At 48.3% G+C, this 18,600-nt stretch overlaps 1 protein-coding gene across 4 annotated transcripts in view; it reads left to right on the top strand.

The window, feature by feature from the left end:
- The first annotated feature begins 5,028 nt into the window (after positions 1-5,028).
- Positions 5,029-18,600, top strand: part of MYH11 (myosin heavy chain 11) — a 154,537-nt gene continuing 140,965 nt past the window's right edge. The window contains exon 1 of one of the 4 annotated variants that reach the window (XM_074381598.1): positions 5,029-5,531. The gene's annotated coding sequence lies outside the window, so the exon portion shown is untranslated. The remainder of the gene's footprint in view (positions 5,532-18,600) is intronic. The other 3 variants (XM_039478276.2, XM_074381599.1, XM_074381597.1) reach the window with 3 other exon arrangements.

Here is an 18,600-nt window from a genome sequence, read left to right as displayed (position 1 = left end):
TAGCTGGGATTACAGGCACCACCACCACGCCCAGCTAATTTTTGTATTTTTAGTAGAGACGGGAGTTTCTCGATGTTAGTCAGGCTGGTCTTGAACTTCTGACTTCAGGTGATCCGCCCACCTCAGCCTCCCTGAGTGCTGGGATTACAGGCATGAGCCACCGTGCCCAGCCTTATTTATACTTTTAGTAGAAGTGGAGTTTCACCATGTTGGCCAGGCTGGTTTTGAACTCCTGCCCTCAGATGATCCACCTGCCTAAGCCTCCCAAAGTGGTGGGATTACAGGCATGAACCACCACGCCTGGCCAGTGTGTTTCATTTTTTTAAAAACTGATGTGCTTTTATTGAGAGTTTTAGGACCTTCCTGACAGAGAAAGAGAATCTGTTAGGAATGTCATGAACCAAATCGTGACATCAGAGTTGGAAATTGGTGATGAAGGAAGGAGCATTGCAGGTTACTATGCAATGCAGTCTAGTATCAGGAGCAGTGTGAGGTCCATCGTGGGGGCCTTTATGGTGAAACAAAGATGGTTTTGTGCAAGAGCTGGAGCTGGGTGTGCTTGTGGTCAGGAATGATGTTCTTCATTCATAGATCTTGGGCCAGATCTACTTTAGACTATCTGCTTGGGCGTTACACTTTGAAATTAGTAAATCTTCTTTTTTTTTTTTTTTTGAGATGGAGTCTCTCTCTGTAGCCGAGGCTGGAGTGCAATGGCACAATCTTGGTTCACTGCAACCTCTGCCTCTTGGGTTCAAGCAATTCTGTCTCAGCCTCCCGAGTAGCTGGAACTACAGGTGTGCACCACCACACCGGCCAATTTTTGTAATTTTAGTAGTTACAGGGTTTTGCCATGTTGGTCAGGCTGGTCTCTAACTCCTGACCTCAGGTGTTCCACCCACCTTGGCCTCCGAAAGTGCTGGGATTATAGCCATGAGCCACTCCACCCAGCCAAAAATTATTAAATCTTGAGGCTCATGCAGGAGTAAACCACATTCAGACCGAATCTTCGATATCACTAAAAATTGGAAGGGATCACACTTTATGGTTTTGTTTTGTTTTGTTTTGTTTTTGAGGCAGGGTCTTGCTTTGTTGCCCAGGCTAGAGTGCACTGATACGATCACAGTTCACTGCAGCCTCAAACTCCGAGACTCAAAGAATCCTCCTACTTCACTCTCCTGAGTAGTTGGTACTACAGGCATACACCACCATGCTCGACTGCTAATAATAATTATTATTATTTTGTAGAGACAGGGATCTTGCTATGTTGCCTAGGCTGATCTCAAACTCCTGGGCTCAAGCGATCCTTCCGCCGCAGCCTCCCAAAGTACTGCGATTACAGGCCTGCCCAGCCACTGTGGGGCTTTTTAAATCCAATAACATAAAACGACTATAAGAGAGAAATTTCCCCTTGGCTCTCTTGTTTCATGAATTCATGGAAACTCCCATTAAACAGCCCTTCACAGAAAAGATATGCCAAGGAAAATTACTTGATAGCGCTCAAAGTGACATTTCAAAAAGTAGCTCTTGCCTCCTCCATCTTAAAAGAACTGACCTTTTGAGCCATGAGAAATAGAAACATCTGATTTACTGGTAATAATGCACTTTTGAAGATTCAAACATCAGAACTTCATGCATTGGACGGATATCTATTGAATGACTGTTGGGTGAGCATACTGTCCCTGCCTGTTTCCAGAGTGTACCAGCAAGGTCAGAGATGGTTCATAAAGGCCTTCACATGTGCTGTCATATTTAACAATCAGAAAGGTACTTGAGGCAAACAATCTGATCATCTTTGCTTTTCCTTGAGAGCACAGGCTCAGAGAGGTTTACTGACAATCTCAGAGCTGCTTGGTTGGTACTTAAAAGATCTGGGTTTAAAAAACTCAGACGAATGTCTACTAACTGTCAGAAAGCCTGGGGTTGGAATTCCTGTGCCACCAGTGCCACGTTATTTAACGTCTCGAAACCTAGATTCTCAATGACAAAATGGGGGCGCGGTAGGGATTAAAGTACATATTTTATTTTTTTCAGACTTGCCCTGTCACCCAGGCTGGAATGCAGTGGCACAATCTCAGCTCACTGCAACGTCTACCTCCCAAGCTCAAGTGATTCTTCTGCCTCAGCCTCCTGAGTAGCTGGGACTATAGGTGCACGCCGCACGCCCAGCTATTTAATTTATTTATTTATTCGAGGCAGAGTTTTACTCTTGTTGCCCAGGCTAGAGTGCAGTGGCGAGACTTCGGCTCACTGTAACCTCTACCTCCTGGGTTTAAGGGGTTCCCCTGCCTCAGCCTCCCAAGTAGCTGGGATTACAGGCACTGGGCACTATGCCCAGCTAATTTTTTGTATTTTTAGCAGCGGTGGGATTTCACCATTTTCGTCAGGCTGGTGTGGAACTCCTGACTTCAGGTGATCCAGTCGTCTTGGCCTCTCAAAGTGCTGAAATTACAGGCATGAGCCACCATGCCCTGCTGCTAATTTTTGTATTTTTAGTAGAGGCCAGGGCGGGGGGTGGGGAGTCACTATGTTGACTAGGCTGGTCTCGAACTTGTGACCTCAAGTGATCCACCCGCTTCAGCCTCCCAAACCAGGTGGCTGCTGGGATTACAGGCACCAGCCACCACACCTGGCTGCCTACTTTAATTTTTAATAGGGGGTTGTTGCAAGGACTATGTGAGAATGAAGTAAAATCCAGTGTTTGTTACAAAGTCTCCAATTGTTAATTACATTGTAATTATTCTCTTTTAAAAGCTACCAGCAAGTTCTTTAAAGTATCAAATGGAACGCTTTGGAAGTACAATATTCAGGCCCCTGGTATGAATACCAGTTTTTACTTCCAAGCCAGCAAGTTAGATTCTGACAGCCTGCCCTGCATTCTCTTTCCAGGATGGGAAGGGGATGACTAACTTCAATTTCCCCCCTTTCTTACTTCTCTGCTCCACATCATTGCTGTGCTAATAATGCAGGGACGATTTCCACTCCTTTTACAGCATAGATGTTAAAAGCATGTGGGGAGCAGCTCATTCATCATTTTCTAAGAGCTTTACCCCTCACTTCCCCGGCCAGCTAAATGCAGGCTGTTCTTGACTCTTCGGATTTAGGCCCATTGCAGAGTGAGGGCCAGGCTCAGGAGTTTCCAGAGTGAAAAACAGATGAGCTTGAGGTTGGGAGGAGGAAGAAGGACCCAAAAGGGTCTTGGAGGCAGAGCTCTGAGATGCAGAGGGGCCTGGGAGCTGCAGGGAAAGAGCCCTCTCTTTATGTCCTCAAGGCCAAGTGCCCCTCTGGTTGGTTTCATGTTTGTTGCAAATAGCAGCAGCTAACCTCAAGCAGTGAACTGTGGTCATTTTACATGGATCAACTCACGGACTGCTTACAGAAAGGCCAGGAAGTAGCTGATGCTCTTCTCATCTTACCGAGGTATGGAAACTGAGGTATGGAGAGGCAAAGTTACTTGCCCATGGTCAAATAGGTAGAAGGCAGCAGTGACAGATTCAAACCCAGGTATCTGTTCTCACAAACCTGCCCTGGGCCTCAAGGCTGGTTTACCTGGGCACATCCCTTTAATGTCTTCTCTCTGGAGGTGAATGGTGTCATCAGAAAGGTTCCAGCGCCAGCACCAATCCATGACTGTCCCAGTGAGAGCTTGGGCAAATCCCTTTACCCTTGCGGGTACTCGGTTTTCTCAACTGTAACTATGGGGGTATTAAAGCACCCCCCACTCCACGCTCTCCACCCTGTTGCAAGAGGAGGGGTTGTAGACTAAGGGCCTCTGCCAAGTACAGAGCCCAGCAGGGGTCTGCCCAACTTTAATCCTGTCTCCAGACCCTCTGGCCTGAAGCAGCAGAAACCCACGTGGGACTGGGGGGCTTCCCCCTTCCGGGCCTGCCCCACGCAGATGGGGTCCCCTTTGCTCCCCGCAGGGCGACAGCGGCCCGTGGCTGCGTGAAGGGCCCCCTCCCCCGCGCCAGGCGCATAGGGAGGCCGCTCGGCACCATATTTAGTCAGGGGGAGCCGGCAGCCCCGGGCTGGTATGCGGCGCTGGGAATTCCTGCAGGAAGGAGCCCGCGCCTGCCCTTTTTGGGTTGTCTCCCGCCCGCCGCTCTCGCCGCGCCGGGGGACCTCGGAGGAGCCGGTGCCGCGCGGGGAGCAGAGCGCCCGGGCTGCCCGCGGGTCCCCGGCCTGGCGCGGGGCCAGCCCACTGCCTCGACTTCCTTTTATGGCCTGTGTGTGCGTGCGTGGACAGGAGGGGAGAGGGACGGGGAGAAGACGGAGAGCCTGAGGAACAGAGAGAGGGAGAGAGCGCGCACAGAGATGGTAGTGAGACTTGCGGAAGGGGTGGAGAGCAAGAGACATGCCCAGAGACAGCGAGACGCGAGGGAGAGACAGAGACATCGACAGATCTAGAGACAGCGAGAGGGAGGAGAGAAAAGATAGAGCGGGAGAGAGCAATGGTCAGAGTGACATGCGGAGACGGCGGCAGAGACAGAGCGAGGGAGACGGTGATGGGGAGACAGAGTCAGTCGCAGGAGAGAGACTCACTCAGACTGGGACCGACCCGGGGCAGAGGAGCGTGGCGCTGAGACGGAGACACGGGGGCAGAGGGGTGCGCAGTTTAGGCGAGGAATCCTTGGGGAGGGGCAGCAGTGAAGGGAACGTGCAGGCTCTGGGGGCGAACCCACTTTCTCCTCGGATCTTGACATTTGCACCTGGCAAATTACGTAATTACCAGCGACACCGCCTTCCCCCATTTTCCAGCTGCGAACACCGAGGCTCAGAGAAGTGAAGTGACTTGGCCAAGGTCACGCAGCTATTGAGTGTCACACAGGGGAGGGGGGCAGCTGAAATAACCACAGTGGCCGTATTTTGAATTTTTATTTGTATTTGGGTCACGGTGCTGTGGGTGGAGGTGGAGACGGCAAGTTGGGAAAAGTAAAAACTTCCCCTTCCTGCGCGATTCCCAGCAAGAGCGGGGGCCTCCTGTCTTGCACTTCGCAAAGTTCAAGAAATCCCCTTTCCCTACCCTTCATGCAACACAGCCGGCCCTCTTTCCAGACTGTGCGATGCCAATAAAACGGGAAGTGTGCTGGGAGGTGTCAAGTCAGACCCACCACAGCCCCGGCTCAGGGAGGAAGAGGTTAAAGCCTGTGCGGCTGGAATCGACTCAGGGAAGAGATTCCCACGCATCCCGCAGAGACGCTGCCTGCCCGACCCCTCCGGAGTGTCTGCGACCGCCCGGGGGCCGGGAGTGACTCCTGTCCCTGTGCGCACCTGTTCTGTGCGCCCTTATCCTGAGCGCCCCTTGTGCCCCCGCCGGGTGTGCCCTGCAGGGGGCGCGACGAGGGGGCCGCGAGGGACCCTCCCCAACTCCACCCCTTCGGCCTCCTCCCCTTTCCCACCCGTGGGCAGCTCCGGGTCTATAAAGACAGGCGTCCGAGACGCGCAGGGAGATTTGGCCGCCCCGGCCTGGGAGGTGCTTCGGTTCCGAGCTCGTCATCCGTTTCCTCTCCACTAGCTCCCCCAGTTGGAGATCTGTAAGTAGTAGTGGTCCTTCTGGGGGCAGATTGGGTGTGGGGGGGTTAAAAGTCCTATAGGGTATCCTACAGGAGTTGGGGTGCGCTCGGGGGTCCCTGTCGTCAACCTGGCAAGGACCCTGGTGGAGGCAGAATTGTGATTTGGAATTCCCTCTGCCCTATCATCCTAGATGACCTTAGACTTTCCCCAAACAGCACTTCTCAAGGTTGTCAGTGAGAAGCACCATTTTGGTGGTGCTTACTAACAAGACCAGTGCCTGGACCCAATTCCAGTTCCCAGCTCTAGAATCCCCAAAAAAACTCCCCTTAAAAAAAAAAAAAAATCAGCAGTCCTGGGTGATTCTTGTTAAGAGGCTAATCTAGGAGATAGGCTCCGTTGGAAATCTCAGGGCTCCGGTGTAGACAATCAGGCATCTCACTTTTATTCTAGGCACCAAAGAAAGCGCAGCTGAACTTCATTGTCAAGTCACTTGCTATCACAGATGGGCCAAGTGAGGCTCCTAGTGGATTTGACCGGCGCAGTTGTGTTGATAATGCGTTAAATCAGTTAAAGACACAAGGGTATAGGCGCAGCAGAAGGGTTTTTCATCAGTTTAGGGGAGGTAATGTTGAGAACCCCTGGGAGATAAGGCTGGTTATGATCCGGTTTATTACAGCCCACTTTTTAAATCTTCTCCAAATTTAAAAAAAAAAAAAAATCTGACTCAGGTTGACCCCAAGGGCCCCCAATACCCAGGTGGGCTCCAAAGTCTCCATTTGCTTCCATGATCTGCAGGTGCGTTAGATAAGATTACACTGGAATTTCCCACAGAGCCACCTGTGTCCATGCCGCTCTCGTGCCCAACCAGGTGGCTAAAATGAGAGAAAGTGTGGCTACTGCCTGTTTTAAGTTTTCTTCCAGCACAGGGTCTGGTGGGGATTTTGCCGCTTGAGAAAAGGTACCGTTCAAAACCATGCTTGTCAAGAAGTAAAAGAAAATATTTAGAAACCCAAGCCCGGGAGTATTTAGTTGCAGTAAGAAGAACTGAGAGGTTAAGTTGTGAACTGTCCAGGGTTGGAGAAGAGAAGGCAGCCTATTAGTAAACTGCTTTGCGTCATTTTTTTGTTTGTTTCTTTGGTTTACTTAACGATACTATTTTAGACTTGTTTAGAGAGGGAACTCGAAGACGCTGAACTGAAAGTCATTAGGTAGCAGGGCGTGAAGTGAAATAGGGAATTTTGTTGGAAGGAAAATTGATGTTTTCCCATTGAGATAGGTACCGTTGATGGAACACTTCAGTGCCACACGCGGTTGCAACATTTAATTTATCTCATTTAATCCTTGCAGCAACTTCATGAGAAAGGCATTCTGAAGCCTGTTTAGTACACAAGGCAGCTGAGGCTCAGGGAGGTAAAGTGTCACACAACCTGTAAGTGGCAGAACCCATTCCCGGGTCTGTTTGAGTCCAAGTTCATACCCTTGACCCCACCATCTTTCTTTTTTTACCATGGGCACAAACTTGTTGGGATCAGGTTTCTGTTAAAACTAAATACTTCCAATAAAGTAAATGTTTATCATCTCCTTTGAAGAAAACATAAACTGACCTTTTGCCCATTTAAAATAAAAGGCACTCTTTGTCCCCTGGTCAGGGGTTGGGTGATGTAGTTGAAACCAGTGACCCCAGGTGGGCTGCCATCCTGAGAGTCCAGAATGTGAAAACCAGCTGGCCTTTTTCGAGAAGCCACTGGGCTTGCCATGTTTTTTTTTTTTATTATCATGTCCAAAATAGATGTGTTATTCCGTACAAGGTATTTGCTATGGATTTGTTATCATTACTTTTTTGTGGGAGGGCTGAGATTGAGGCAAACATGCCCATTTATGGAAGCGTTTTCCACGAGGCCATCCTGGCCCCCTCGTCAGTTACCCAGCCTTGCACTGCAGCCCTGTTGGTCCCTGGGGACTTCGCTACCGTGTCCCTCACCCATTCAAGAACTAGTGGAGAAGCCCCAGGGAGAAGACATTTGGGAGAAAAGTGGGATCCTTTTTTCCTACCCTGTCTTATTCAGAAGTTTGACTTTTTGGGTGAGGGGTGGGGAGAATTGTCTCCTCTCCACGGTGCTTCAGTCCAAGCAGGTGGGTTTTATGTTTTAGGCGCAAGCATGTAATTCCAAAAGTAGATACATAGTAGATTTTTCTTGAAGGCCAAGTTCAATTTTCGTTCCACTAGAATCATAGGAGGTCATAAGCAAATTTAGAAATTATCTACATAGCCTCCCCAAACTTGACTTTCTCGTCTGGGAAATGGGGCTCATGAGAATAACAAATGTTGGTTGGGCATTTTTGCCTGGCAGGATGCTAAACCCTTTGTGGATATTGTAAGTCTTCATAACAACCCTTTCGAGTAGACACTGTTATTATAACTGGCTTTATTTTACAAATGTGGAGTAAATGTGAATAACTTGCTCAAGGTAGCTCAGCCAGCCAGTGAGGAAAACTAGATACTACAGACCTCAAGCTTTTTAACTCCAGAGTTTAACGGATGACCTTGTGGGAGGATTTGATGAGCTAGTGTGTATGGACATTTAGCACCGTGCCTGGCCCCTGGTAAACTTCAGTAGATGGTTATTTATAGCAAATGCCACCAGAGAGTTCAAGATGTTCACTCAGTATGGCACAGCTAGTTTTTGGCAGAACTGGGAAGCCTAAATTGTGTGCCCTTTAAAGGAGAAACTTTATTTAATTTTCTTCCCTGTGATCTCTTCTCATCAACCCCATTTCCATTTGGGCTGAAAGTGATGATTATAATCTTTAATCTTTATTAAACCCAGTTCCTTACCTGGATTGGGAAGATTACAAACTCCAGTTACATTTGTTTAGGGTTTTTTTGTTTGTATTTATTTATTTATTTATTTATTTTGAGATGGAATCTTGCTCTGTCACCCAGGCTGGAGTGTAGTGGTACGATCTTGGCCCACTGCAACCTCCACCTCCTGGATTCAAGCAATTCTCGAGACTCAGCCTTCCGAGTAGTTGGGATTACAGGCAGCCACAACCATGCCTGGCCAATTTTAGTAGTTTTGGTAGAGATGGAGTTTCACCGTGTTGGCCAGGCTGGTCTCGAACTCCTGACTTCAAGTGATCCGACTTCCTTGGTCTCCCAAAGTGCTGGGATTACAGGCATGAGCCAGCATGCCTGGCTTACTTAGGGCCTTGATGGCATACTTTAAGGGGTGTACTTTTTGCTCTCTCTGTCTTCTCCCTCCACCCCTAATCTTTCAGCATTTAACCCTGGCCACACAATGGAGGAAAGATTGAGTTTAGAGAAAGCCAGGCAAGAATTTGAAGGAAACCTTGTATGTGATCTGAGGACAGAGGAAGAAGCGCTCACAGTGGCTGAAAGGGGGGCTCAGAATCTGTGACTTGTGTCAGGGTTTCAGGGGTTCAGGAGGAACAAGCCCCATCAGAGTTGCTAGGAAAGAGCTGTAGAGGTCAGGTGTGGCAAGTCACACTTGTAATCCTGGCATTTTGGGAGGCTAAGGTGGGAGGATGCCTTGAAGTCAGGAGTTTGAGACCAGACTGGGAAACACAGCAAAGTACCCTCTCTACAAAAAAATTTTAATAAATTAGCTGGGCATGGTGGCATGCACCTGTAGTCCCAGTTATTCAGGAGGCTGAGGCAGGGGGATCACTTGAGCCCAGGAGGTCAAGGCTGTGGTGGGTCATGATTGTATCACTGCACTCCAGCCTGGGCAACAGAGTGAGACTCTGTCTCAAAAAAAAAAAAAAAAAAAAAAAAGGGCATAGAAATTTATTGTACTCAGCTGAAAAATACCAGGCCCAGAAAGGGCAAGCAGTTGACTTGCCGAGAGTCACCCAGCGAGTTTTGGGCAAAGCTGAGACGTGTAACGCGAAGTCCTAAGGTCTTCCACAGGCTAACAGATAGCTTGTTTGTGCTCAAAGGATGAAGCAGACAGTTGTTGGTCAGGACAGGACTGTGAATAGGGCTGGCACATTCAGGTGTATGAAACGTCGCTAGTGCCATCTCTGAGTCAATTAGCTTTCAAACAGATCTGGATTCTAATCCTGGCTCCAACTTGTACAAGTGAGGGCCTTGCACTTACCTTTTAAGACCTTGATAGTTTTAGGAAGAAAGTGGGAATAATAGATAATGCCACTCTTTCAGCTGTGGACTTACTGTCTAATTATGTGAATTTATCTGTAGGATAAATTCCCAGCAATTCCATTGCCAAGTTAAAGGGCATGCATATCTAAAATTAATAGATACTGCAAATGACCGTCTAAAGATATTGCAGGCCAGGCGCGGTGGCCCATACCTATCATCTCAGCACTTCAGGAGGCTGAGGCAGGTGGATCACCTGAGATCAGCAGTTCGAGACCAGCCTGGCCAACATCGTCTCTACTAAACCCTATCTCTACTAAAAATACAAAAATTAGCTGACATGGTGGTGGGCACCTGTAATCCCAGCTACTCAGGAGACTGAGGCATGAGAATCTGTTGAACCCAGGATGTTGAGGTTGCAGTGAGCCGAGATCACACCACTGCACTCCAGCCTGGGTAACAAAGTGAGACTCTGTCTCGAAAAAAAAAAAAAAAAAACAAAGGCATTGCAAATTGTAACTTGTTGCAGTCACATACGACAGCAGTCCCCATTGGCACGAGGGACCCATTTTGTAGAAGAAACTTTTTTTCCAAGCACCTGGGGTGGAGTGCAGAGGATGGTGTTGGGGTGAGACTGTCCCACCTCAGATCATCAGGCATTAGTTAGATCTCATAAGGAGAATCTGCAAAAGCTCCCTCACACGTGCAGTTCACAACAGCGTTCACGCTCCTATGAGAATCTAACGCTGCTGCTTATCTGACAGGAGGTAGAGCTCAGGCGGTGACGCTCCCTGACCCACTGCTCCCTCCTGCTCTTGGCCTGGTTCCTAACAGGGCACAGATGGGTACTGCAGCCCTAGTGTTGTGGACCCGTGACATATGAGACTATTCATTTATTTTAAGCTGTGGTGTGCCAGAATTGTAAAACACAAAACACAGTGGGGCTTTTAGGGCTGGAAATGATCAGTCCTTGCTCACTTCCGGAAGCATCCTTCACAGGGGTACCGTAACTCTTAGCAACCAGGTTCTCTTGGTTGGGAGGAGAAAATAGTGTTATACATTAAGAGAACTATTTTCTGAAGTTACTTGAAGCCATTGGTATTCAAATGATTAGGCAGATGCCACAAGGCAATAAGAAAGTGACAGGTTCACCATTCACTTTTTTTTTTTTTTTTTTTTTGAGATGGAGTTTTGCTCTTGTTGCCCAGGCTGGAGTGCAGTGGTGCGATCTTGGCTCACTGCAACTGCTGCCTCCCAGGTTCAAGGGATTCTCCTGCCTCGGCCTCTCCATTAGCCAGGATTACACACATGTGCCACCACATCCAGCAAATTTTTTGTATTTTTAGTAGAGATAGGGTTTCTCCATGTTGGTCAGGCTGGTCTAGAACTCCCAACCTCAGGTGATCTGCCCACCTCAGCCTGCCAAAGTGCTGGGATTACAGGCCTGAGCCACTGCGCCTGGCCCACCATATACTTTTTATTCTGTTAAAGTGAGGTAAGGCTTTCTTGGGAACAAGCCCTTGGGAGGTCAGGGGATGTGGATGGTGTGAGGAGGGTGGAAATGGTGCAGTAGGGTCAAGGGCAAGAAAGGGACTTTCTGCTGAGAGTAAACTGGGTGTCCATTTACTCTTAGCAGAATATTAGAATTAGCTTCTGGATTCTACTCCTGGGTCCAGATTTTATAAGCTGGGGCCTTGCATTTACCTTCTAGGACCTCAGTCATATCAGCAAGAAAATAGCAATAGCAGGTCATGCCATCTTACAGAGCGCTTACGAGACAGTGAGATGGTCTCTGTAGGAAGCTGTCTGGCCTGATACCTGATGAGTACAAGGGGCCCAATAAATGCAGTGGTTATTATTAATAATAGATCTCAACTGCCATTTTGGGATAATTGGGCACCTGCCAAGCAGGTGCATTTAGGGTACCCAGTCCCTCTCCCAGAGACACATTTGAGGCCTCCCTAGACCTGGCCCAGGTCTTCAACAAGGATTCCCCCTGCAGCGGTCCTTCCAGCTGGTGAATGGTGTTGCAGATCAGGTTCAGAGAACTTCTGTTTTGCCTGCATGGCATTCATTCATTCATTCATTCATTCATTTGAAATAGAGACGGGATCTCACTGTGCTCCCCAGGTCAATCTAGAACTCCTAATTCAAGTAATCCTCTTGGCTTGGCCTCCCAAAGTGCTTGGATTACAGGCGTGAGCCACCGTGCCCAGCCCTTCATGGCATTTAGAATATGAGCGATAATTTTTCTTTTTTCCATCACTCGGGCTAGAGCGCAGTGGCGCGATCTCTGCTCACTGCAACCTCTACCATCCAGGCTCAAGTGATCTTCCCACCACAGCCTCCCAAGTAGCTGAAACTATATGGCATATGAAGCCATGCCTGGCTAATTTTTGTAGTTTTTCTAGAGACACGGTTTCACCATGTTGCCCAGGCTGGTCTTGAACTCCTGAGCTCAAGCGATCTGCCTGCCTCGGCCTCCCAAAGTGCTGGAATTACAGGCATGAGCCACAATGCTGAACCCTGTGTGGCACTTAGAATATGAGCAGTACTCTACAATCTGGTCTCAGTCACTCTGTACTGCTTACCTGATACCCAGAAACATTTGGGTTCGTGTCTCTGGTCAAAAATCTGGAGCCAATGGCTTGGCAGTAAAATCCTGAGGGAAGCTGCTGACCAGGCGAGGTGACGTGCAAATCCTGTACTCTCTTGGCTCTGGGATATTTAATTTGCTTTTTATTTATTTATTTGTTTATTTTCGAGTTGGAGTTTTGCTCTTGTCACCCAGGCTGGAGCGCAGTGGCGCAATCTCAGCTCACTGTAACCTCCACCTCCTGGGTTCAAGCAATTCTTCTGCCTCAGCCTCCCAAGTAGCTGGGATGACAGGCGCCCGCCACGATGCCTGGCTGGTTTTTGTATTTTTAGTAGAGATGGGGTTTCCCCATGTTGGCCAGGTTGGTCTCGAACTCCTGACCTCAGGGGATCCACCTGCCTCAGCCTTCCAAAGTTCTGGGATTACAGGTGTGAGCCACCATTGCCTGGCCTAATTTATTTTTTATTTATGCTGAAGCAGAGAGGGCAAGATTGTGTGCCCTTGAGCTCCTCTGGGAAAAATGAAACTGATGGCAAGACAAACAGAAGCAGCCCGACATTCTCCTTTGCTCCGATTTCAGCCGTTTGACTGGGAGTCACATATAGGTTCCATAAAATGGTAGAGCCAGGCCAGCCCACCACTGATTTCTTTTCCCTAAATGAAATACACAGGGTCCAGAGAAGGCGAGTGACTTGTCCAGAGTCACCCAGCAAATGTGGGGCAGAGCTGAGACTTGTAACTCGACATCCTAAGGTCTTCCAGAGGCTAACGAATAGCTTGTGCTCAAAAAATGAAGCCATCTGGGTAGAGTCCCTCACGCCTGTAATCCCAGCACTTTGGGAGGCTGAGGCAGGCAGATCACCTGAGCTCAGGAGTTTGAGATCGGCCTGGCCACCAAAGTGAGACCCCTGTCTCTACCAAAAATACAAGAATTAAAGCATAAGCTGGATATGGTGGTATGTGCCTGTGATCCCAGCTACTTGGGGGACTGAGGTGGGAAGACGGCTTGAGCCTGGGAGGCAGAGGTTGCAGTGAGCCCAGATCGATCGCGCCACTTCACTCTAGCCTGAGTGACAAAGCTAAACCCTGTCTCAAAAAAAAAAAAAAAAAAAAAAATAATGACACAGTTGTTGGTCAGGACAGGACTTGTGAACAGGGCTGACACGCTCAGATGCGTCAAACATCACTAATACCAAAGGTAACAGAGTCATTTGTTTTCATCAAAACATTCGAGAAAGTTGGATGAGGTCACTCATGCCTGTCATCTTACGGCTTTGGGAGGCCAAGGCAGGAGGATCATTTGAGGCCAGGGGCCTGAGACCACCCTGGGCAACATAGCGAGACCCCCATCTCTACAAAAAATAAAATTAGCCGGGCGTGGTGGCCCACACCTGAGGTGGGAGGATGCCTTGAGCCCGTCAGTTTGAGTCTGCAGTGAGCTATGACTGCACCACTGCACTCCACCTGGGCGTATAGACTGAGAGCCTTCCCTCCACCAAAAAAATGAAGAGCAGCCCTTGATGAGTCAACTGTACCTCGTGGTCAGCAGTTCTGAGTAATCATTTCAGAGATGTTTTTTCAGCTGTTGGAGCTGGTGCAGGGCCTTGAACATGGACAATGGGGAGGAGGGAGGCTTGGGAAGGTGCGCCAAGGTGGGTGGAGAGTGTCCCTGGGGTTGGGCCACCTGGTGGTCCGTCTCCGGTCTGATGTGTTCACATTGCCCCCGTCTGACCTTCAGCAGTCGGCATTCCAAGTTGAGTTTGACTAAGTGACGGCCACTCTCAGCTTTAACCCCCTTTCCCAAGACAGCCTTGTTTTTATTCTAACTCTGTGGCTCTGAACTGGGCACAGTTTTGCCACCCCCAGTGTCTGGAGACATTTTTGATTGTCATGAGTGGAGGAAGGGGTGCTACTTGCATCAAGTGGGTAGAAGCCAGGGATGCTGGAGAATACCCCGCAATGCACAGACACCCCTCGCAACACCGAAGGACCCTACCCAAGAGTTCACAGTGCAGAGGTTGTGGCCAGGTGTGGTGGCTTAGGCCTCTAATCCCAGCGCTTTGGGAGGCCAAGGTGGGAGGATCGCTTGAGGCCAGGAGTTCAAGACCAGCTTGGCCAAAATAGTGAAACTCCATCTCTACTAAAAGTACAAAAATTGGCCAGGCCTTGTAATGCAGTCCTGTAGTCCCAGCTACTCAGGAGGCTGAGGCACAAGAAATACTTGCAGTCAGGAGGTGGAGGTTGCAGTGAGCTGAGATCACGCCACTGCACTCCATCCTGGGTGACAGAGCAAGACTGTGTCAAAAAAGAAAGACTTACCAGCGGCTATTACTAGTATTAGTATTATTCATTTGCCAGGCTCACTGAATTTTCTCAAGCGCAAATCTGTGAAATGTTGTTTTGGGGACCCAAGGATCACAGGAACAAAAGGGCTTTCAGGTTTCCAGATCTGCCAGAGACTTAAACGTCCTGGTGTGTGTTTTGTGTCTTAATGAGGGAAAGGGAATATGTAGCACCTTCCAAATGGATCTGACCCTGACCACAGCACCGTTTGAAGAGCTTCTCAACCTCCCTGGTTCCACCCCAGCCCAGATATTTCAGGCGATTAGGGTTCCAAGGAGCCTGCTGTGGAAAACACCATTCTAGTGTGAGTCCAAGCTGCTTGTTCCCCATCTTGCTTTCTGTTGACCAAAGCAGATTTTGCACATTGTAACTGTCAGAGACATCAAAGCCACGGGAGGCCAGCTTGCTCCAAGCTCTCCTTTTTTGGGCAGACTGAATCTTTGCACTTGATCTTGTTTGTGTTTCTAAGTCCGAGGTTAGACAGGGTCCCTGGCAATGAAGATGTGCATGTCCCTTTATTTTTCCATTGTATTTTTTTCTATTTTTTTTCTGACTTTTCAGGCAACTCATCAACATGGTAATAAGAAAGAGTCCACTACAAGCTCACGCCTGTAATCCCAGCACTTTGGGAGACCAAGGTGGGTGGATCACTTGAGATCAGGAGTTCGAGACCAGCCTGGGAAACATTTGAAATCCCATCTCTACAAGGAATACAAAAGAAATAGCTGGGTATGGCGACCGGTGCCTGTGGTCCCAACTATCCGGGAGGCTGAGGTGGGAGGATCACTTGAGCCTGGAGGGTAGAGACTGCAGTGAGCTGAGATTATGTCACTGCACTCCAGTCTGGGCAACAAAGTGAGACCTTGTCTCAAAAAAAAAAAAAAGCCCACTTTACTTGTTATGGTACCTGAAACAAATGACACACTCTCCCAGCCCTCTTGGGACATAATTGGCTACCACCTGCACAAACTCTTCATTATTAGACAACAATATCAATATATTTAATGCTATGGAACTTTGCACTTAAATTGGCTGAGATGGTGAATGTTGGCTGTATTTTACCATGATTAAGGTTAAAAGGGACAGAAGATGCAGTGTACTTTACACCCAAAACGTACAAACACCACGGATGCGCAGCTTGATGAATTTTTGAGAGGATATATGTATTGTTAGGTGGGGTCTCATTCTATCACCCAGACTGGAGTGCAGTGGCATCATCACGGCTCACTGCAACCTCCGCCTCCTGGGTTCAAGCAATTCTCCTGCCTCAGCCTCCTGAGTAGCCGGGACTACAGGTGCATAGCACTACACCCAGCTGATTTTTGTATTTTTGGTGAAGAAAAGATTTCACCATGTTGGCCAGGCTGGTCTTGGCCTCCTGGGCTCAAGTGATCCTCCTACCTCAGTCTCCCACCCAGCTAATTAAATTTTTTTTTCCTTAGAGATGGGGTCTTGCTGTGTTGGCCAGGCTGGTCTGAAATTCCTGGGCTCAAGGGATCCTCCCACCTTGGCTTCTCAAAGTGCTGGGATTACAGGCATGAGTCATGATGACACTGGCCCAGCAGTTTGATGAATTTTCACAAAGTGAACACTCATAGGGCTGGCGTTCAGATCTAGAGCGTCCACCCTAGCCAGCCCCCATCACGTTCTTGCAATGACTACAGCCTCAGAGAACATTCATTCTTTTTTTTTTTTTTTTTGAGACGGAGTTTCACCCTTGTTACCCAGGCTGGAGTGCAATGGCGCGATCTCGGCTCACCGCAACCTCCGCCTCCTGGGCTCAGGCAATTCTCCTGCCTCAGCCTCCTGAGTAGCTGGGATTACAGGCACGCGCCACCATGCCCAGCTGATTTTTTTTGTATTTTGAGTAGAGACGGGGTTTCACCATGTCGACCAGGATGGTCTCGAACTCTCGACCTCGTGATCCACCCGCCTCGGCCTCCCAAAGTGCTGGGATTACAGGCTTGAGCCACCGCGCCCGGCCAGAACATTCATTCTTTATCTGAACTCGCACCATAGACTCGTTCTCCCTGGTTTTGGACCTCAGTTCAACAGTCACAGAGTCTATGATTTTTGTGACCACCTTCTTTTGTTCAAGGGTGTGTTGTGACATGTCCTTTTTTGTGGTGTGGAGCTGTCGTTTACTTCATCTGATTTGAGTCCTATTTTGGGTGTTTGTATGTAATGTGTCAGGCACTGTGCCAGGTTAAAGGATCGGTTCCTTTATGGGCATCTGTCAAGCCCACCCCCCTGTTATGAAAGGCAGAACCACACAGGGTCCAGAATGAAACCTGGGCTTGGGTCCCAGCTCTGACACTTCTTTTTTTTTTTTTTTTGAGTCAGAGTCTGACTCTGTCACTGCAGCTGGAGTGCAATGGTATGATCTTGGCTCACTACAACCTTCACCTCCCGGTTTACAGTGATTCTCCTGCCTCAGCCTCCCAAGTAGCTGGGGCTACAGGCACACACCACCTCTACCAGCTCATTTTTGTATTTTTAGTAGAGATGAGGTTTTACCATGTTGGCCACACTGGTCTCAAACTCCTGACCTGGTGATCCGCCTGCCTCGGCCGCCCAAAGTACTGGGATTACAGATGTGAGCCACCACACCCAGCCTACATGTGGTCAATCTTATTATATCTTCACACCCTCCCATTTCTCTTATTTGTCTGCAAGTATCTCTCTGTCTCATACACACACAATCACTGCAACATCTTAAGAAACAAGAGATTATCAAAGATTACTGAATACTTTGCTGCATTTCCTATTTTGCTACCTGTTTAAACTAACCTTGTTTATACTATTAAAAGAAGACACATCAGGTCAGATGCAGTGGCTCATGCCTATAATCCCAGCACTTTGGGAGGCTGAGGTAGACAGATCACAAGGTCAGGAGTTCAAGATCAGCCTGGCCAACATAGTGAGACCCTGTCTCTAGTAAAAACACAAAAAATTAGCCTGTTGTGGTGATGGGTGCCTGTAATCTCAGCTGCTTGGGAGGCTGAGGTAGGAGAAACACTTGAACCCAGGAGGTGGAGGTTGCAGTGAGCTGAGATCACGCCATTGTACTCCAGCCTGGGTGACAAAAGCAAAACACATCGAATCAAGCCACTTCTGTGACTACGACTGTTCAGAAATAAACATAATAAAAAATCCAACAGGCGTAAATGCTATTGGTTAGGAATGAGTGAAGTGGCTTAGAGTCATGGGAAGTGGGGAGGGGTATAGAAGCAGAAGGTACTTCGTCTGGACCAGGGGTATCCAATCTTTTGGCTTTCCTGGGCCACATTAGAAAAAGAAGAATTGTCTTAGGCCACACGTAAAATAACACTAATGATAGCTGATGAGCTAAAAAAGAAAACCACAAAAAATCTCACACTGTTTTAAGAAAGTTTATGAACATGTTGGGCCGCATATACTGCCCGTGGGCTGCGGGTTAGACAAGCTTGGTGTTAGCAGTCTCATCTGGAGCTCATGGCAGCTCTGTAGGGCACCCAGTATGTCCCCCGTATTAACATACAGTAAATCGGAGTCTCAGAGAGCTACGTGAGTTGGCCAGAAGCACGCATTCTGCAGTGGCAGAGTCACATTTGAATTCACATCTGATTGCACAGTCTGGGTGTCTTTTTATGACTGCAGGTGATCTTGTCTCTCAGGATGAGGCAGCCAGTGAAATTTTGCCAGCATGCATGAACATGCACTTTATTTAGGCTCAGAAAGATCTTCTAGGTTAATGAAAAATGCCCTATATTTAAGAAATGTCCTCATTCTCTGTGGCTTTTTTCTTCTTCTTCTTCTTTTTTTTTTTTTTTTGCAATAGGGTCTCACCGTGTCACCCAGGCTGGAGTGCAGTGATGCAATCATAGCTCACTGCAGCCTCAAACTCCTGGGCTCAGGCAGCCCTCCTGCCTTAGCCTCCTCGTAGCTGGGACTACAAGCATGCATCACCATGCTTGGTTGATGTATTTATTTTTATTTTTATTATTTTTTAGAAATCACCATGCCTGCCTGTTTGTTATGATTTTACAGT

This window comes from Saimiri boliviensis, chromosome 12, assembly GCF_048565385.1.
Source record: "Saimiri boliviensis isolate mSaiBol1 chromosome 12, mSaiBol1.pri, whole genome shotgun sequence".
Taxonomy (NCBI): domain Eukaryota; kingdom Metazoa; phylum Chordata; class Mammalia; order Primates; family Cebidae; genus Saimiri; species Saimiri boliviensis.
This window is presented reverse-complemented; position numbering and strand designations above follow the sequence as displayed.